A 19974-nucleotide genomic window follows, 5' to 3' on the forward strand; every position below is an offset into this window, starting at 1 on the left:
TCCATCTTTCTCCACCTCTCCAAACACTTCATTCATCTTAGTGATACTGGGAGCCTCAGTGTGTCACACAGCGTACACTTTTGTCCAGTCAGCTTTACTCACAAATGTTCATTGCACTAAGTCGTTGATCTGGTTCAAGGCCTCTGGTTTCTGGTACACCATCGTCACTGGATCCTCACTGGAACTCCTCCCAGATATCCTGTGGCCGCCCTGAGTCATGACAATCCTGATGGCATCCACAGGACCAGTCCCTTCATGTGCTCCAGCAGGTCATAAATGGGGTAGATGTTAGGGCGGGACAACACAAGGCCCTAGATGTAGGCTTGGGTGATAGATGAGTGGGTCATTCCCGGCCACTGGGGCTACCCTCCCTCAGACAAAGGGCAGAGCAAGATCACCCATGCCTGAGCCATTGGGGCCATTTCTTCATTCCTGTGGTGAGAGGTAGGACCATCTTTCCCAAGAGTGGAGGGGGGCAGCTCTCTTCCTGCAGTATCCAGTGAGGATCATGGCCAGCTTTTCCAGGGCCACCGAAGGGCGGGGCCAGCCCAGCATGGTCCTCATATTTTTCATCACACATGATTGCATAAGAACTCCTGTGTAACATAAGGGCCCCCTGTGGTAACATGGACCACAGACATCAACATACACCCCAGTTACAGCAGGACCATGGACCTAGACATGGCCCTTGGCAGCAGCTTGGGTCCCTGTGGCATCTCAGGTCACCCAACTCAGTATAGCCCCATCAGCAACATGGCTCTTAGACACCAACACGGCCTCAGCTGGCTCTCCAAACCCCAGACATCTGCATAGCAGGAGCCATGGGCATCAACTCAGACCCTGGCTGCTGTAGGGCTATGGGAAGGGAAGTATTAACTGCCTTCCTCTTGTGAATTTATTAAGGGACCACAGAATACAGGCCTTTTGTTCATACAGAGTGCATTAGGAATACAGTAGCAACTTTAACAAACACAGAACCTGCTAGAAATTGTGAGTGCTGTATGAGATGGATTGTAAGTAACACGAGAACCCCAGGAGAACAGCGTTAAAGAATACAAAGATGATACATTGTGGGAAATCCAGTGGCACATTAGAGGAGAAAGACTTGTAACCACTTCCATGGGTAAGGCATTCAGTACTCATTCCAAATTAAAGCGCTAGCAAGATGGCTCAGGCTGAACCTCAGTTCAATGCCTGGGACCCATCTAAAGGAAGCAGAGAACTGGTTCATGCAGTCTGTCTTAGGGTTTCCCCATGTGCACACGCATGCACAGCGGTACACGTAGACATGCAAAGTAAAAATACAGAAGGCTATACTAGTAAAATAAAGGATATTGTCGTAGATATGATGAGCGGCACACAGCACCTGTGTCCCCTGGTACCTCGGTCTTCAGACTTTCTTGATCCTAAACCACAATAAAAAAACTGTTATGGGGCCAACAGGATGGCTCAGTGCCTAAAGGCACTTGCGGCGCCAGCCTAGTGCCTGACTTTGGTCCCCAGAACCCACGTAAAAGTGGAAGGAAAGAACTGACTCCACAAAGCTGTCTTCTGATATCCACATGTACACTGTGGTATGCACACACCCACACACAAACCACAGCACATGCACAATTAAAGACATGTATGTACTCGTGTGTGCAAATGTGCACACATATGTGTTTCTGTGTGTGGAGCCCAGAGGCTGATGTGGAGGCTCCCCCTCTCTCAGAGTGTCTCACTGAACTGGAGCTCCCCACTCTGGCTAGACTGGCTGACTAGTGAGGCTCCGGGGCCCACCTGTTTCCACCTCTGAGCAGAGCAGCTACAGATGCACACAGCTGCTGCTGCGTTCGGCTTTGACACAGACGCTTGGGATCCTAATTCGGTTTCTTATATTTGCAGGGCGTGCACTTTACACATTGAGCTACCTACCACCCCAGCCCAAGAAATGCTCTTATATATTCTCTCCTGTCTCCTTAAAGATACATAAATGTGCACAAAATGGAAAATAAATTGGCGTATAGCTTTTATAAAAGATATTTCACCAACAGTTTTGTTTCTCCTTTTTGTCTTTTGTGACATAAGTCAATTTCAAGATCCATTAATAAGTTGTAACACTATTTGAAAACACTATTATCTTTGTATTGCAGAAGCTCTGAGGCTAAAAATGTACACTGCCTGGACTCGCAGCTCTGCTTCTTGATGCAGTCTAGCTCCAGCCAATCAAACACAGAATTTAAAATATTGACGTGAGCGAGAGATCTGCTTTTTATGGCTGTGCTCCATAGTGGTGGAGCCATTTGGTTTTTTTCAGGCACTATTACCAGAGATGTTAATAGTCAGTGTCCGTGATAATTAAAATAATTTTTATATAGACTGAGATAATATCAGAATTCACATTGAAAATTAAAGATAAAAAATAAAGACAATCCTTAACAAGTAGTAAATAACCAGACTTCCCAGATATCAAAATTTGAATGGTAATCTTGATCAAAGAAGATGAGTAACACAAAAAAAATTCCAGAAAAATTAGTCAAATACTGAAACTGAAGAAAAAGGAATTTACTGGCATCCTGATAGAAGCATAAATTTGTTCAATTGGATTTTTAACAAGTCAGGTTGAAAGTGTGTATATTCCATAATTATGGACACTTTTTCCCCTCAGTTTCTTAACACGACTCGCTGCAAGAAACATAATTTTGCACAGTGATAAACAGCATATTTGAACACACACGCAAACATAATTCTATAAAATAACTACCTCTGTCTTCACACTGTTCTGTGCTTTCTGCTTCACCTTAAAGAGCAAAGAATACTGGTGACGATTCTGAGACAATTCATGACACGTGAGGTCAGAGCATGCAGCTGTAGAAAGCAGACATGCTGTCTTAGCTGCCGTGGTTCTTGCCTAGTGCACATACATGCAAGGAGACGTGTGCAAAAGAAGTCCCATTGTGCCGTGATTAGTTGTTGCAAACCAACGAACGTATATATGGACATGGATAGCTCGGAGAATGCATCCGCGCCATTTTATATGCCCATGATGGAATAATAACAGAAGTTTAAATACCGAGGTGAGAAGGTATCAAGAGTGAGTGACTCTGGGCTAAGGAGGATCAGTTTTCTTTATGGCTGTGGATCCTGGTAGATCAACCATGTTTGAGTGCATCCCCTCCCCACAAGTATATAAATAGCACAAACTATAGTGGCTGGGCTATCAAATTTTTTAAAGGGGACATGAAGTTGGGAGGGGGATAGAGAGGATCTGGGAGGAGTGGGGGGTGAATATGATCGACACACACTGTATGAAATTCTCAATAAAGTTATTTCTTCACAGAAGAATGCGTGACTGGGGTGCTTACTACGTGAAGAAATTGCTTTCTGTGCCACGCTTACCAATCAGAACAATTACTATTATGTCACACAAATGTAGACGCCTTGTGCTTATTTCTCCCAGACGAAGCGGTATCCCTCTTTGAAGAGAAGTCTGTCCTTCTGGCCACATGATAGCCTAAATTTCTCCTAAAAGGGAGACTTGCTTCTGTAGAAACATCTAGACAATTCTAGCACTTACAAAGGCTAGAAGAGCTTATGTATTAGAAATGGTAAGGGCAGATTTATCCAAAGGACCTCAGTCTAGACCGTGTCGAATACTTGCTTTTGAGTAAAACTGGCGTTCAGAATCTCTGCTTCAGAGCATAAGATGAAGAAATGGAATCAAATGATTGTGTATGATGTGCGTGCACACACACGTGTATGCTCAGTTTAGAGAAGAGTTTAATAATAATAATAATAATAAAGTTTCCGCCAGGTGGTGGTGGCATATGCCTTCAATCCCAGCACTCGGGAGGCAGAGGTAGAGTCAGGTGAATCCCTGTGAGTTCGAGGCCAGTCTGGTCTACAAGAGCTAGTTCCAGGACAGCCAGGACTGTTATACAGGGAAACCCTGTCTCGAAAAAAATCAAATAAATAAATAAATAAATAATTTTAAAAAGCTTTCAATGAAAAGGCAGAGGAGTGGGCAAGGCAGTGAGGAGACACCTTGCAGGACCTGTGAGGCTCCCCTCAGGGAGCAGCATCCAGACTGATGTGTGCCAAGGTACCTCTCCAGACACTCAGAAGTCAGTGAGGAGTGGTCCCCTCGGAAGAGAAGGGCTTCAAAATGACTGAAACTGTGCTGTTCTTGGGGGTTATTCTCATACCAGATGCCCGTTGCTTCCTGGAGCCATGTTCATTATTTTTTTTAATTTACTTATTTATTTATTTATAAGAATTTCCACTTCTTCCCCTCCTCCCAACACCCTCCCGCTCCCCCCACTCCCTCTCCTCCTCCCTCTCCAGTCCCAAGAGCAGTCAGGGTTTCCTGCCCTGTGGGAAGTCCAAGTTCCTCCCCCCTCCCTCCAGGTCCAGGAAGGTGAGCATCCAAACAGACCAGGATCCCAAAAAGCCAGTCCATGCAGACGAAACAAGACCCAGTCCCATTGTCAATGGCTTCTCAGTCAGCCCCCATGTCAGCCACATTCAGAGAATCCAGTTTGATCACATGTTTGTTCAGTCCCAGTCCAGCTGGCCAGCCATGTTCATTATTACAGACGCATTTTAGTAAGCGTGTGGCTGTTTGCATGACTCCACTGTGTGGCAGGTTGACCAGGCCCATGTGTGTCTGAGTCTGAAAGAAGAGGTGCTCAACACTGCCTACAGATGGAGTGCCATCTGCCAGACAACCCCTTCCACAACATCCCAATGCCCTGAGCTTGTCATCAAGGTCCTGAAAAAAAATAAATAACCATGGTAAGCAAATGCTTTAAATTCTCACATGCCACCCCCACTTCCTTGAGAATACAAAATAGCAAGCAAGTGACCTGAAATGGATGGATATGTCTATAATATGTGTGTTCTGATGCAGCAGTTAGAACAGGAATTTAATTCTGGTGTTCCCAGGGAAGAACGGGGTGGGGGAGGGGCAGAGCAGGAGCAGTTAGCCTTCAAACAGTCTTCTCATGATCCGGAAATCAGGGCTGCCATTATAGTTTACTGGGGTAGAGATTATGATCAAGGAGGAGAGGCAGGGACTGGTACAGAAAGACCTGCTGGTTAGGAAGTGCCCGTCACTTGCACATTGCACATCCCATCACATCTAAGGGCTTTACTGGTCTTCGGGAGTGATGTGGAGGTGTGTGCATGCAGACGTCAGGGGGTGGCACCTGTAATGGCTGTTCTGTCTCTTTAAGAGACAAGCCACGCCCACTCCCTCGCCCATCTGCTGAGGCAGGCTGATCTTCAGCTTTTGGCCTGAGCTCACTCTCTTTTTCATCTTCCTCTCAGAGAGGCAGCTTTGCTTCTGCCTCTCTCCCCACTTCTCCACTTCCCCTTTCTCTGTCTCTTTCTCCTTTTCTCTCTCTCTCTCTCTCTCTCTCTCTCTCTCTCTCTTTCTCTGCCCCCTTCTCCCTTCCCTCTCCATAACCCCCTGAATAAATTTTCAACCTCACTCTGCATGTCCTGTCTATTCATGTCTCTGTCTCCTGCCTGGAACCAGCCACTGCTCGGGGACCGGAAGCTGTCTCTACCTGGGACTGTCGCTCCCAGGGCCCGCTGTCTGCCGCCACATGGCCTGCTACCACCATTTGGTACCTACAGCATTTCTGCTCCCTACTGCGGCTGGGGATCTTGCAGCATTTTTTAAAAAAATCATAAAAGCACCTGTTTCCCATTGCTGCTGGAATGAATTACCACACACACCCTGAGTTCAGACTTGATGGTTCTGGAGGTCAGAATACTAGATGAGTTTCAAACTCCTTCAAAATGAAGGTGTCTGACCGCGGGACTGTTTTCTACATTTTCCAGAGAAAAATTCATCTCTTCCCCCTGCTCTGGCTGCTTCCCTCGGTTGCAGCATTTCTCGGCCTGTTGTCATCACTCCTGCTCAGTGAAGTGCCCCTTTGTCCCTCTGACCTCCTGCCTCCCGTGAAGGTGGGCCCCTGTGTATCATTATCAATCTACCCAGGGAATTCAATCTAATCTGCCCATCTGCAGGTCTTAGCCCTAAACACACCCCAGAAGTAGCTGTTGCGATAAAAGATAATGTTCTGGAGTTTTGGAGATTGGAATGTGGATGACTGAGCCATTCACTCAGCCTGTCACCTCTGTGAAATAGACACAGCACATCAGAAGCTCTGGGATGCTGTCAGTTTAGTTCCAGGCATTTGAAGATCAATACATTAAGAAAACAATCACCAGTGTTAAATCAATGTTTAGATTTCTTTTGGTTGTTTGTTTTCTGGTTTTTGTTTGTTCGAGACAGGGTTTCTCTGTAGCTTTGGAGCCTGTCCTGGAACTAGCTCTTGTAGACCAGGCTGGCTTCGAACACAGAGATCCACCTGCCTCTGCCTCCCAAGTGCTAAGATTAAAGACTTGCACCACAACCACCTGGCTCAATGTTTAGATTTCTTTGTTAGGTCTCAAATACTGGCTTTCATAGGCTAGCTTAAATACAGATAACCTTAGGGTAGACAGAAGAAGGAACCAACGTCTGAAAACAGCTGGAATCGAGGCCTGGGAGGACAGCTCTATCTAGACACACCCCAGGGGGAGAAGGAATTATTATTCCTTAGTAAATGGGCCTCAAAACATCTTTGTGACAAAAAAAAATGAATCCATATTCCACTGTGCTGTGGAATTCTACACCGCTGACGTGGCAAGATCCTAGTAGAGGTGCAACTTCTTAAGGAAAGAATTTATGATCCCAGCCATTCTACAGGGCAGGGAAGGGCTGGACCCAAGTCAGCTGATTAGGAGAGGGCAAGGTGGGGCCTGAGGCAGCAGCCACCCTAGGGCATGCTGGAGGGCAGAATTAAAGGGAGGGAGGGCAAAGGCTGCTGTTTAAGTCACACAGAATCAGTAGAACAGGTTATTCTGAGAAGGCACTGGTTAGTCTATGCAATTGGCAAAAGCATCCATCCTATGATGCTGTCTGCAGTGAGGAGGGCATCCATCCCGTGATGCTCTCGGGTAAGCAGTGGGGGGGGCATCCATCCCGTGATGCTCTCGGGTAAGCAGTGGGGGGGGCATCCATCCTGTGGTGCTCTTGGGTGAGCAGTGAGCAGGCAGTCCAGGGGCCATATGTCTTGTCTCCTTTCAGAGCCTCTCAGCCTGCCTCGGGGAGCTGAAAGCTTATTTTTGTAGGGCTGTGTATAAATGATCAGAAGACCCAAGTTGCTTCTAGAACACAGGCCCTTCCAGGAGGAGTCACATTGACTCAATGACTGAGCCAGCGGCAGCCGTGCCCCAGGGCTCCTGGGAACAGGTGCTGGAATTGCCAGATAACATGTACTTGTTTCCCCTTGAACTCGTTTTTCTTTGGACTTTGTTTAGCCAAGAGACCTGACACACTGTTACTACTGTTCAGAGGGTCCCAAGCTTTATGTCACCATGGCAAGAAGATTCAGGCATCTGCCATATTGTCCTCAGAACTGTCAAGTGGGTGCAAACAGGGGACTAGGGACAGCAACCCTCCCAGGGTCACAGCTAGGAGTAACAGTGTGGACTCTGGACCTATTTTTGGAGGGGTGACAAAACTCACGCCCATACTTGCCCCTCCTGCCTCCACGAGTGACAGATTTCAAGAGGGAGCCATGCTGTTTGGAAGACTGTTACCCACATCCCCACCTTGCCCCTGGCTCCTTGAACACGGGGCAGCTGAGCAGAGCAGGCACAGAGAATTCAGATTAGTTAAGGATTCCCATGTTTGTGGGAGGAGTGGAGATTTTTTTCTCTCCAGTATGAAATCAGTGAAAGAAGACATTTGTCATCCAAACATCTGTACCTTTTGTGACAGGTAAGACATCATCATAATGGCAGGCTTTTGGGGTGTCTCTAGAGGTCACTCTTACTAATTGATTTGGGCATACTGTTGACAATGCGTTGCATTGGGGTCCATTCAGAAACCTGAGGGTGAAGGCATTGTAAGTAGGCCTGGGACGATCAGAGATTAGCAAGGCAGGTGTCCCAAGCTGTGAACCTTCTCCATCTTCGACCTGACTCGGGTACTTGTGGCTAAGGAGTGGGGAAGACTGCAGAAGAATCTCTATGTAGTATTTCAAGAGGTAAAAGGCTAACGTGAAACTCCGGGCTCAGGTATTCCAGTCTGGGCAAAGGGCTAGTAACAGCCACGTTTGCTTCCTAAGGAGGATGGATATCTTGAGAAATAAGATCTTGGAAATTTTGGCTAAAATTTTTAAGAATACTGCGACTTCTAATCACCCCTCCCCCAGCACATTCATCTTGACTAAAAACCCCTGCTATGGAGAAGAAACACCAGTAAAAGTGTGGGAACATTTCCTCCTAGAAATGCCCAGGGCAGACCACCCGGCCTGCCAAACACCATCAGATTTTCTTTCATATTCCACAGGAAATCCATTTATTTTCTGGTCAGTATCCTTTAGCCTTAGAATCGTTCAAAAATATCCCCTAAAGACACTGTAGTGCCTCCTAAAGTCTTTGTAACTGATCTGGTATAAATAGCGGCTTTAGCCTCAGAGGGGCACCCTCATTTCCCTCGTCTGCAACCTAACTGTTAGCAGCCTGTGTTGTGAATCTGCTCTGATGAGCGCTAATCGTTTAGTAAAATCTCACTTAGTAGGGCTTTCAGTAAGGTGTGCCGCGTAAGTCCTGTCAAAGAGCTTTCAAAAGGGTTTGAACTCGGAGATACCCCTCGTCGGTGCTGGGATTAAAGGCTTTTGAATATATTTCTCATTTTGACCAGCAGATTGTGCCTACAGTGGCAGTTAATCGGGAAGCTTGAGACAGGATGGTCAGCTGAATCTAGCAGCTGCCATTCTCAGTAAAATCAAATCAAATAAAATAAAAGGCTTAGGGTGCGGCTGGGTGACAGATTCTGTGCTTAGCGTATGAGAGAGGCCCTGGGGCCAATCCCCAGCACTCCTAAAAGAAACCTTGGTGGTTTTTATAAAGATTTCTTCCTAAAATGGCCTCTTACTTTGATTAGAGCCCCTTCGTTTGCCAACTAACAATGTAACTGAGAGAATGTGGCGTTTATGAGGTCATTTCCCTTTTGTTTATGGTCCTAGAAGACCTGTCGTTTTCCACGGAGGAATGCCTGTGGAACTCCCTCCCCTGGGGCAAGCTGACTTCTCCTCCCACTGTTCGGAGGAGGGCCTGGGGAGGAGGCTGCAGCCTTTCAGTGGGAGGAGCGGGAGATGACACAGAAACACACTTGCTCAGTCAAAGGACAGCAGACCTTTGGAAGCAGGTTGAAGGGGTAAGTGTGGATGAGAGGGAGCTGAGGGCTTGTGTGTGTGTGTGTGTGTGTGTGTGTGTGTGTGTGTGTGTTCGTGCATCCATTCATCTGTGCATCCATGCATGTGAGCACGTGCACAGTGGAGGAGGACACCAGGCACCTGGCTGAGGTCTGCTCTACAGAGGGAAAGGCAGCAAATGGTTTTTCTGCCTGCATGTGGCCCCAGAAGAGTGTTGCCCTTGTTCAAATTATGGGAGCCCAAGGGAGCCTTAGGTGATGATCTGGAGACGTTCTCCTGCGTGCTATGATCTGGAGACGTTCTCCTGCATGCTATGGATGTCACTTCTAGGGTGGACGGCAAACCACATCAAAGTTTATTGGCGGGCTGCCACAGCTAGTTTACATGAGCTGGTTCTGCCTTTATCTCTCCCATATGGGTTTTTTATATTTATTTTTTTTTATTTTTGAGACAAGGTTTCTCTGTAGTTTTTGGTACCTGTCCTGGAACTAGCTCTTGTAGATCAGGCTGGCCTTGAACTCACAGAGATCCACCTGCCTCTGCCTCCCGAGTGCTGGGATTAAAGGCGTGTGTGTGCCACCACCTCCTGGCGTCTGTAGGTTTTTTTTTCTTTCTACTTTATATACTCGCTCTGAGCAAGCTTGACACCACCATCGTGGAATATTGAGTTCTGTGATTTGTAATATTCTTTTTTTCCCTCAATTAATTGGTTTTAGAAATATGTTGGGTAATACAAGAGAAGCTAAAATGGAAAACACTAGCAAGGCATGGAGGTGTAAACCACTACTCGTACCTCTGGAGAGACTGAGGCTGGCAGGGGGCGAGTTCAAGCCCGCCTGGCATACTTAAAGAATTTAAGGCAATGGCTCTTAACCTCCCTAATGCTGTGGTGACCCTCATGTTGTGGTGACCCCCCAACCATAAAATTATTTCGTTGCTACTTCATAGCTGCAATTTTGCCACTGTTGTGGATTATAACGTAAAGATCTGTTATGCAGGATGTCTGATAGGTGACCCCTGTGGGGGTTGCGACCCACAGGCTGAGAACCACTGGGTTAAGACCCTCTGTCATTCAGCTAAAAGGGAGACTCCATGCCAACAAAACAAAGAAAAGCTGAGTACAAGCTGAGCAGCTAGCATGTGCGGGTAATGTTTGTGATGCTTCTCACAAGCACTCCCTGTAGTAAATATCTTTCCAATTTACTTCTTAAAGCCTACAGAGTTTTAGGCTGTGTTGTAGTTTACTTAGCCAATGTCCAGCTGCGACTTATTTACTCCTGTCTCATTTTCCTTTGTATAAATGAGGCATGCAGAGAACACTCCTGCTTTTCCTTCTAATAATGTACAGGGTCAAGGCACACAATTTAACAAGTTTTAATGAAAACATCTATATAAGATTATACTGCTACTTGTGATATATGAAGGCTTGGTTCTCACAATCTCTTGAACACTGGAACCTTTTCTGCTTCTTTGTCAAATTATCATCTGTGGTGGGGATGTCTGCCGGGTGGATAAGGGGCTATCTTACTGGTAGGGCTTAACTTTGCACATTAACATAGGTGGCTAGAGAAATGGCCTTTTATATTTATTAATATTTATTAAACATTTCTTTTTCTTCATTTGAGGATTGCTTCTTCAAATTTATGGGTTTCTAATTTTGAAGTTTTAAGGGTTTTTTAGTTTCTTTTTTTTTATTGAGCTATAGATTTTTTTTCCTACTCCCTTCCTTCCTCCCTTCTCCCCTTCCACCCTCCCCTTTGCTTTAAGTTGGTTGTTTTTTGTTTCGTTTTGTTTTGTTTTGATTTGGTTTGGTTTGGTTTGGTTTGGTTTTTCGAGACAGGGTTTCTCTGTAGCTTTGGAGTCTGTCCTGGAACTACTCTTGTAGACCAGGCTGGCCTTGAACTCACAAAGATCTGCCAGCCTCTGCCTCCTGAGTGATGGGATTAAAGGCGTGTGCCATCATTGCCCGGCTTGCTTTAAGTGTTTAACAAAAGTTTCCAGTACCTTCCACAGTAGTTCCTCGTGCGTGTGAGCTCATCTTTGTCTCCTAGTTCCACTGCTATGTTCGACTTTATTAGTTTATTTATTTTTACATATGGAGCAGGGTGATACCACAGTCTGGCATTATGTTTTTCTTTCCCCCAGTTGCTCGCCATTCATTTCATCTCCATCAATTAAATAAGCCATCCCGGGATGGGGCTCATAGCTCAGTAGGACAGAGCATCCCAAACTTAGGCCTTAGGGATCCAAAACTCTTGGATGCTTGTAGCAACTTGGGCAGAAGGGTAAGGGTAAAAGGAAATGGATTGCATGGGAGAGGAGGCAGGAAGCCAGACCTAGGAGGACCGTTGTGTCTGTCATACTTTCTAGGGAAAAAATCAACAGCAAAAAATACAGATGTCTAGAGTCTGGATATAGCCTGGGCGTAGTCTGTTTCTCTGGTGTTTGGTAAAGAATACATACATGTGGATATAAATTATATATATATATATATATATATATATATATATATATATATAAAACCTATGAATTATACACTTCCAGAAAGTTTAAAACAACCATGAGTAAAAGGAGCCAACCCACCATTTTCTGAAGAGTCAAAGCTAACACTCGTGCAGTTTAGAATGGTCCCCTTTACATATGTTTTTGCTGCTTTTGTGCCGGTTTCCTTAATTGCTTTCTGGGACACCACCTAACTCTGGTTTAAAGTCGATCACTGGAAGGTTTTCCAGGGTAACCCCCCCACACACACACACAGCTGTCTCTCTTTCTGGCTCTGTGCACAGTGTCATTTTCTCCTTTTCACTTGTTTAGACCAGTGGACTCGCTTATCTTTTTAAGCTCCTTGTAGGTCCTTTGCTTATCATGTAGAGAGTTTCTTGGCCATTCCTAACTAAGGATATGTGGTTGGCGCATATTTCTCATTTCAGAAGAGTCGGGCTCTTTCCTTATTGATTCTGTCCCATCCATTGCATCGGTTTTGTGCCTTTTATAGACCCCATGATCACAACGTTAGTATCTGTGCCGTGTTCCTCTGTCTTCCACGTGACTGTAACTGTCCACATTTGCTTTTTAAGTCTAAGTTCACCTTTTATTATTCTCACAGAATATCATGTTCCTCTCTTCGTGTTATCAGTTCTGTGATTCCTCCAGTTTCATGTGCCCCGTGAAGGTGAAGCCCCCTAAATATTGGAGAAAACTCTTCAGAAATATCCCCCTGGCCATTTATTTTTTGTGGTGTGAGGGCAGGGGCTGCTGTTTGTCTTTAGTGTTCAAGCAGTTCAGATCAGCAAAGTCACCGATGTCAGCTATGAAAGCAGAGAGCTGAGAACCTCCCTTTCCCTAAGGACATCGTGGAAACTGCCGTGCAGGCCCCCGCGTCCCCCCCAAAGGCGTCTATTTTACCCTGGAGTCAAGTCTTCCTCACTGTTTTGAGTTATGTGTTAAGTTTTCACTCATCTATAGTCTAAAAAAGGCAGATTTGGCCCAAATACTTTCCAAAACTTGTTGGATTCTTGTCGGATTGCCTTACCTGGAAGTTTAGAATTTTACTCCCTGCGTTTTAACTCAGGGAGGTGGTTAATAAAAAAAAAAAAATGTTCTTGACCAGTTAGTTCAGTGTCCTAAGACTTGAGGACTCTGTCCACAGGGGCGGTTTGTTGCCTGTGGGCTTGGAGAAGCATTGGAGCCAAGCTCAGTTTGCCGAGTTTAGTTTCTTTTCTTTTTTTAAATTTTTTTTTATTATTATTATTTAACTTTAATTTATGTGCATTGGTGTGAGATTGTCAGATCCCCTGGAACAGGAGTTACAGACAGTTGTAAGCTTCCATGTGGGTGCTGGGAATTGAACCTGGGTCCTCTGGAAGAGCAGTCAGTGCTCTTAACCGCTGAGCCAGCTCTCCAGCCCGAGTTTAGTTTCTTATTTAGTCTGACTGCCCTACCAGGGTTTGGTGAATAATATCAGGTTCTTATTAGTTTATTCTCACCAAATTATGATTAATATCTATGTTCTGCCCCTTTAACTTCTGAGACACCTGCCCACAACCGTGAGTGGAGAGGAGTGGAGTGTGGATCCCTCCCTCTCTTACTGATGGCTCTGGGCAGAAGTCACATTTACCTAGTCACTTGCTTCCTAGCCTCACTTCTGAAGGTGCTCATTCTTCAAGCTTGTGCCCATGTAATGCCCTCATAGACTGTTTTAATTGAAAGCCTGTGGTCATTCTCTGGCCTCCCACCTTCGTGTCTCTAGTCTTCTGATTTTTCTTCCTGCCACCAGATGAATTTGTTTCTAGACACACGTTAATAACTTGGCTTTCCAGAGTTAAAAGCTCTGTGGGGTGTAGCGACAAATATTTTCCTTTCCGCTGGCCCCCTCGGACCTGTTTCCTCTCTGCCTGCCTGTTCCCTCAGCCGCTTATGAAATAACCATTCTGAGACTTAATATTAATTACATACTCTTTGGCCTATTAGCTCAGGCTTCTTATTAACTAACAATTACATCTTAAATGAACCCACTTCTATTTTGTATTTTATCACGAGGCTTGTGGTTTGTTACCTCTTGCTTCTTGGGCAGCTACATGGTGTCTGCCTGACTCTTCCTCCTCTCCTCTTCTATCTTGACTTGGATTTCCTACCTTACTATATTCTGCCCTGCCATAGGCCAAAGCCGCTTCTTTATTAACCAGTAGTAATAAAAGCTATTCCAAGCATATGGAGGGGAATCCCATATCAGTGGGGAATATTGTTACCCACATATATTTGTATATGTGGATAACAATAAAATGTCAATCTTATAGTCCATGAGCATGGGGACATTTGTATTTATTTATGTTTTAATTTCTGCCAGTGATGTTTCATAATTAAATCTATTCCTATCTGTTTTATTCCCTTGGGAACGACCACGGATTAAATTGTTTCCTTAATTTCATTTTCAAATTGCTCATTGTTAGCATACAGTAACAAAACTGGCTTTGCTTTCTTTTGATGGTTCTATCCCTCCATTTAGCCACTGGACGTGTTTATTGGAACTCATAGGGTTTGTGTGTGTGTGTGTGTGTGTGTGTGTGTGTGTGTGTGTGTGTGTGTAGATTCCTTTCGACTGTCTGTAGGCCAGATAAAGCAAGTGAAAATAGTGCTGCCCTTCCTTCCCAATCCAAATGTCATTCATGTTCTTACCTTGCCTAGTTACCATGGACAGACTCGAGAATGATTTGGAGCAGCAGTGGTGAGAGTGGGCATGACTGTCCTACCCCTGATCATAGGCTGGAAGGCTCCAGCTTTTCATTAGCAAACTTCTTAGCTGGGCTTTTTGAATAGTCACGATCATTTGTTGAATTTGTCTGCTTAGTTTTTGTTTGTTTGTTTGTTTGTTTGTTTTGAGTTTTTGGGGGCTTTTTCTTTTTGAGAGGGTCTCATTGCATAGCTCTGGCTGTCCTGGAACTCACTCTGTAGACCATGCTGGCCTTGAACTCACAGAGAGCAGTCTACCTCTGCTTCCTGAGTGCTGGGATTAAAGGTGTGTACCACCACGCCTGGTTTGAAATTTTTTAATCATGAAAGGGTCTTTTGTTGCTGCCACTTAATTTATTTATTTATTGAATTGTTGACTTATATAATTAGTTATTGAGACACAGTTTCAATATACAGACTAGGCTAACCTAGAATTCACAGAGGCTGTGGTTTGGCCCATGTCTTTAAGAGTATCCAGGATGCTGACAGTTCTGACCCCATTTTCTCCTGCTTGGGCGGAACTGAGAGCTCAGGGCCTCCTTGGATCTCTTTAGCCTTGGGCCTGGGTTCGATTCACACTGCAGGGTCTCTTAAATTCAGAAATAGGTAGATGCTTACTAGAGCCTCTGTGGACAGCCCATCCCCTAACCTGTCTATTTAAGCTCTTTGGTAATGTGTCATCTCTCTTACTGTTCATTTGTTTGGGCAACTATGAAGTTAAGCAATTGTTTATAATTGTTTAGGAAAATCTCCTGACGGAGAAGCTTTTAGCAGGGAGGGCGTCAATGACACTTTTTTGGTTGGTTGGTTTAGGGGGTTTATTTGTTTTAACTATTTTTTGAGAAATTCATACATGACTACCTCCCCCCTTCCCTTCCCTCCAACTCCTCCATGTGCCCCCTACTTAATCTCCAACTCATGACCTCGTCTTCTGCTATTATTGTTGCATATGCATGTAAAGAGGTATGTAGTGTGTGTGTGTGTGTGTGTGTGTGTGTGTGTGCAGACACACAACCCACTGAATCCATTTAGTGTCATTTACGTGCATGTGTTCAGGATTGACCACTGGGGATTACGTAATCTGTCAGTGAGCTTGACCCTAGAGAAGACTGATTCTCCTTTTTTGGTAGGCATTGGGTGCCTGTAGCTCTTCGCCTAGGGGTGGGGCCTTGTGAGACTCCCCCCATCCGTACTGTCACAGCAGTGGATGTTGTCACGCAGGTCCTGTTTACACAACCATATTGTTGAGATGTCACGGCGCAGCTTCTTTGTCATGTCTAGAGGACCCTGTCTCCCAGCAGTCCTCCCGGTCTCCTTGCTCTTACAATCTCCCACGCCCTCTTCTGCAATGTTCCCCGAGCACAGGGATTGGATTATATACGCCTGTCTACCCCCTCAACAATTGTTCTCTGTGTTTTTGACCAGTTGTGGATTTCTGTGATGTTCTCCACCTACGGCAAGAAGAAACTTTCATGAGGGCTGAGAGCTACATGATCAGGCAAGGCTGGGGCACAAGCTGCACACCCAGGCGTAGGGAATGTGGAGAACCTCACCAGGCAAGACTGAGGCAGGAGCTGAGTGACAGGAGCCAGGCCTGGGAGTGTGGAAACGGGGCTTCTGGCTCTGGTAGATGACGCTTTGAAGGAAGGAAATCCCCTTGGTTTCCCTGGGACCCACCGAGATGCTGGTTTTTCACCACGAGTCTGAGTTATTGAAGAGCAGTGCTACAGAAGAACTGGATAGTCAAATATGAATTAAGCTGATGAATAAACCAGAAACATCAAAACACACAAAACTCATTCTCCTTACCCAGAAACAGTCTTTTTTTTCTTGAATAATCCCCCAGATGGTCAAAAATCTTGCGTTTCCTATTTTTAAAATGCATTTTTTCAATGTTTACCAGTTTTTCATTGTTTTGAGAGTGTGATTTTCATTTTTCTTTTTGTGATGTATTCCTATTGGTGTATTTTCATTGTACCTGGGAGTGGGTTGGAGGGCAGCATTTCTATACAGGTCTAGGCGAGCTTTGAGGATTGTTCTCGCCCCTGACACCCATCTACTTCCTCATCGGTCCTCTTGGTTCCCCTAGACAGTTTTGTTTCTACTGACATACCATGTGCTCTTATGTGATTCGGTGTGAAATCACATATTTGTGAAAGAGAACAGGAGCTGAGGCTGAGGCTGGGAACTTTAGAGGTCTTAGTCTTTCCCCGGACACCACTGGCTTTTGTTCTTCAACCTACTTATATCTACAACATCTTTCCTGTCTGAGCTGTCTCACCAGTTTTTCTACCTTTTATGACTAGTGTCAGCTTTCTCCTGTGACTTCCTAATCAATTTATCCCAGCACGTATGTGCATCTGTGACTTCCTAGTCAATATTCCCACACATGTATGTCTGTGACACCCTAGTCAATATCCCAGCACGTGTGTATTTACTTAAATTTGACTGTCCCCCTGCCTTGCAGTTGGGTGTCTCAGCCTTGACCAGACTCTTTCTGTCTCATCTATCAACAACTCTGCTGTGTGGCACCAAGTTCAGTGTAGAGTGTCAGCCATGTCCCCTGGCTGCACACAGATGCCCTCTGCTGCCTTGAGAGACTTACGGCTTTAAAGAGGGAACATGTGAAACTCTTTTGCCAGCAGAATAAAAGCAAGTTACCAGTGGACCTGTGAGTCCAGACAGAGGTGTGATGTATGTATTCTGTTTATCTTAGCTGTAGTCTTTCTGGAAGATCTGGGCTTGTCTGTAACTTAGAGTCATGGTGGAAAGTGATTGTAGCTCCTTAGTAATTTCAGTCATGCCTCAGTGTATCTTTAACTGAATCTTTCCACTAACCTGAAGATGTTATAATAGATATTCTGGTGTGGAAGCTTCTGGAAGTAGTTAATCAAAAGGAGTTATAGAGCCGGCCTGAGCACAGAGCTGGAGGTATGCCTGAGTTGGATTCTCTTTCTTTTGAGGGGTCTTTTGGCTTCCGTGTGTTAGTCAGCTTTCGTGACCATTTTAGTTTCATTTAATGACTACGGCAAAGACTGGGCTGGGAAGTTGAGGTTTATGTAATCTTGCCCTTAATTGAGCATTAAAGAGGAAACCTGAAATCTGAGAAGTCCCTGATGCCAACAGCCCAGAAGCCCTTGGAACCTTCCAGAGTCAGCAACCGGCTCTCCAGTGTTATAATTGGACCAGACCTCACCATGAGACAGATCATTATTTGAAATAAAACCACATGAGCTGGAGATAAGAGCCTCCTTTGTCCTTCTGTTAGATACTGTTGTACTAGTTGCTTGTGATTGATGGGCGTTGCCATAGTGATAGGAGAAAATTCACTGGGAAGTGGCTGTGGTGGAGAGTGCATTACAGAAGAATGAAATGGCCTACACATCATTTGTCGATAGGAGTTTGTCGGTAGCCTTTCATTGGCTAGGTATGAAGTGTCATGTGGCCCTTCTAGACATGAGAGCCACTTTATGACATGTTACATGAAGGTAACACAAGAATCCTACAGCTCTGCGAACCAGCTTGTCCCTGTCTCTACTGCATTCACCTATGATCCCAAGAAGCTTAGGCACCAAGATAGAGACCTGGTCTCGTGTTTTTTACAGTTTAGGAACTAACGTCACTTGGAAATCAGCTATCCCAATTGGTATCTGTCACTAGACCCTGTGTCCTGGTTATTTCTATGAGCAGTTTAATAATGAAGACTGACTGGTGTTGGGCGTCGTAACTCATTTCCCCTCTGTCCTTCCTGCCATTGTCCTTCGCATGGATGGGCTGACCTCGATCGCTTTTATTGAAGGGGCACTTGGCCTTTGGGCCAGTTTTAGTTTTCTTAACATCCATTGTAGCATATATGCTCTGACAAAACTGTGTGGGAATAACCACGCTTTCCTTGGCATTTGATTTTTCTCAATTGTGTGTCAGCATAAACCCTGTGGTTGTGGTCTCTAAGGGTGGAGTGGGGTCTGGGGAGGCCTCCGGCATTACGATTGTTATCTCCACCAGGAAGAACACAATCTGTCCAGGTAGCCTTTGCGGGCCTTCCTAGTTTCTCGAAGTCCAGGGGAAGATGTTAGAATACCTGAATAGTCCACTTGAAACCACTGTGACAAAATACCTGAAGCTGGGTGATTTTTTAAAGACGGTGACTTGTTAAATTCCGGTTCTAGGGTTTCAAGAACATAACCCTTCCTTACTTGGGCCTTATGTTTTGATTTAGTACTCTATGGCAGATGGCGCCAAGACAATCACTAGGTGGAACACAAAGCCAGAATATGGAGAAGAGCCAGGCTTGTTCTTTTGTAAGAGCCACTCATAAAAACCAACCCCAGATGGCATGAGAATGTCCTAAATCCATCCAAAGGCCGTGGTTCCTAAGACTGAGTGACCTCTCTCGGTAGTGTGCACCTCTTCAAGGTCCCTGATGGGTGTGGTCAATCCATAAGTTAGAATTAACCAGACCAGTTTAATGCAAAAGATTTAATAATTGGGGAAAAGGAACATTTACATAACCAAGGATCCAACGAACACCAGGAGCATGGAGAGAACAAAGAGAGCGAGGCCAGGGCACCTGGATGCTTTTATCCTTTTTTCTTCGCCTCAGGGGGCCACACCCTAAACAGAATGTGATTGGCTGAGCTTCCCCATCAGGTCCCCACATCCTCCTAGAATCAGCACGAAGGAGACCATGCTGCTAATACATGAGCTTAATATGTAAGGCCTAGGGGATGCACTCACTCCTTCCTATACCGTAGAGGATGTCTAAGTTTTCTGAAGAGAAATTGTGGAGGGAAGAGCTCTCTGTGGGGAGAGGTATCAGCCACTTTCCTGTGGCCAAAGGGGGAACACAAAGCTGTCCTCAGAGGCTTGTGGGGGTGAGGAAAGTAGCAGAGACATGTTTCCGAAAAATAAAACACCCAAGACAGGCTGGGGATAGAAGTGGCAGAGAGCTTCTCACCTATCATGGGCGAGGCCCACCTAGGGTTAGGGGAACAAAGTCGGACACAAGAGTCCCCGAAGGTGCTGGCTGAAAGGTCAAAGTCTGTGAATGGGGCAACTGATGACGGATGGCTTGGTCGGTGGCAGAGGATGAAGTAACGGGTGGAGCCACTAAGATGCTTTGGCCTAGCCCCGGCCAACACAAGTGGGTGCTTTCACAGAGGAGCACCCCTCTTCTCGTGTGGTCACAGAACGCCACAGGCCGGGCCGGCTAAGGGGCAGAAGCCATTCTTGCACTTCCAGAAGGCAGAAGGCCGAAGCCAAGGTGCGGCTACACTTGGTTTCTCCTGATATTTTTTCTCCTGTGTGTGCACACCTGTTGGCCATCGTGTCCCTTTCGTAATGAATGATGTCACTTCTAAGAACTCTTTGTTTAACCCAAAGGCGCAAGGGTTTACCCCACCTTTCCCTCTACAAGCTTTAGATTTATGCCTTTCACTGAGGTTTATGAGCCATGTCCAATCGATCTTTTAAGAAGACTGACTTCCTT

General features: G+C 45.4%; 1 protein-coding gene across 1 annotated transcript in view; it reads left to right on the forward strand.

Moving 5' to 3' along the window:
* The first annotated feature begins 9157 nt into the window (after window positions 1-9157).
* Window positions 9158-19974, forward strand: part of Mab21l3 (mab-21 like 3) — a 39848-nt gene continuing 29031 nt past the window's right edge. The window contains exon 1 of the mRNA XM_087897697.1: window positions 9158-9259. The gene's annotated coding sequence lies outside the window, so the exon portion shown is untranslated. The remainder of the gene's footprint in view (window positions 9260-19974) is intronic.

This window comes from Myodes glareolus, chromosome 17 (assembly GCF_982192425.1).
Source record: "Myodes glareolus chromosome 17, mMyoGla1.1, whole genome shotgun sequence".
Classification (NCBI taxonomy): Eukaryota; Metazoa; Chordata; class Mammalia; order Rodentia; family Cricetidae; genus Myodes; species Myodes glareolus.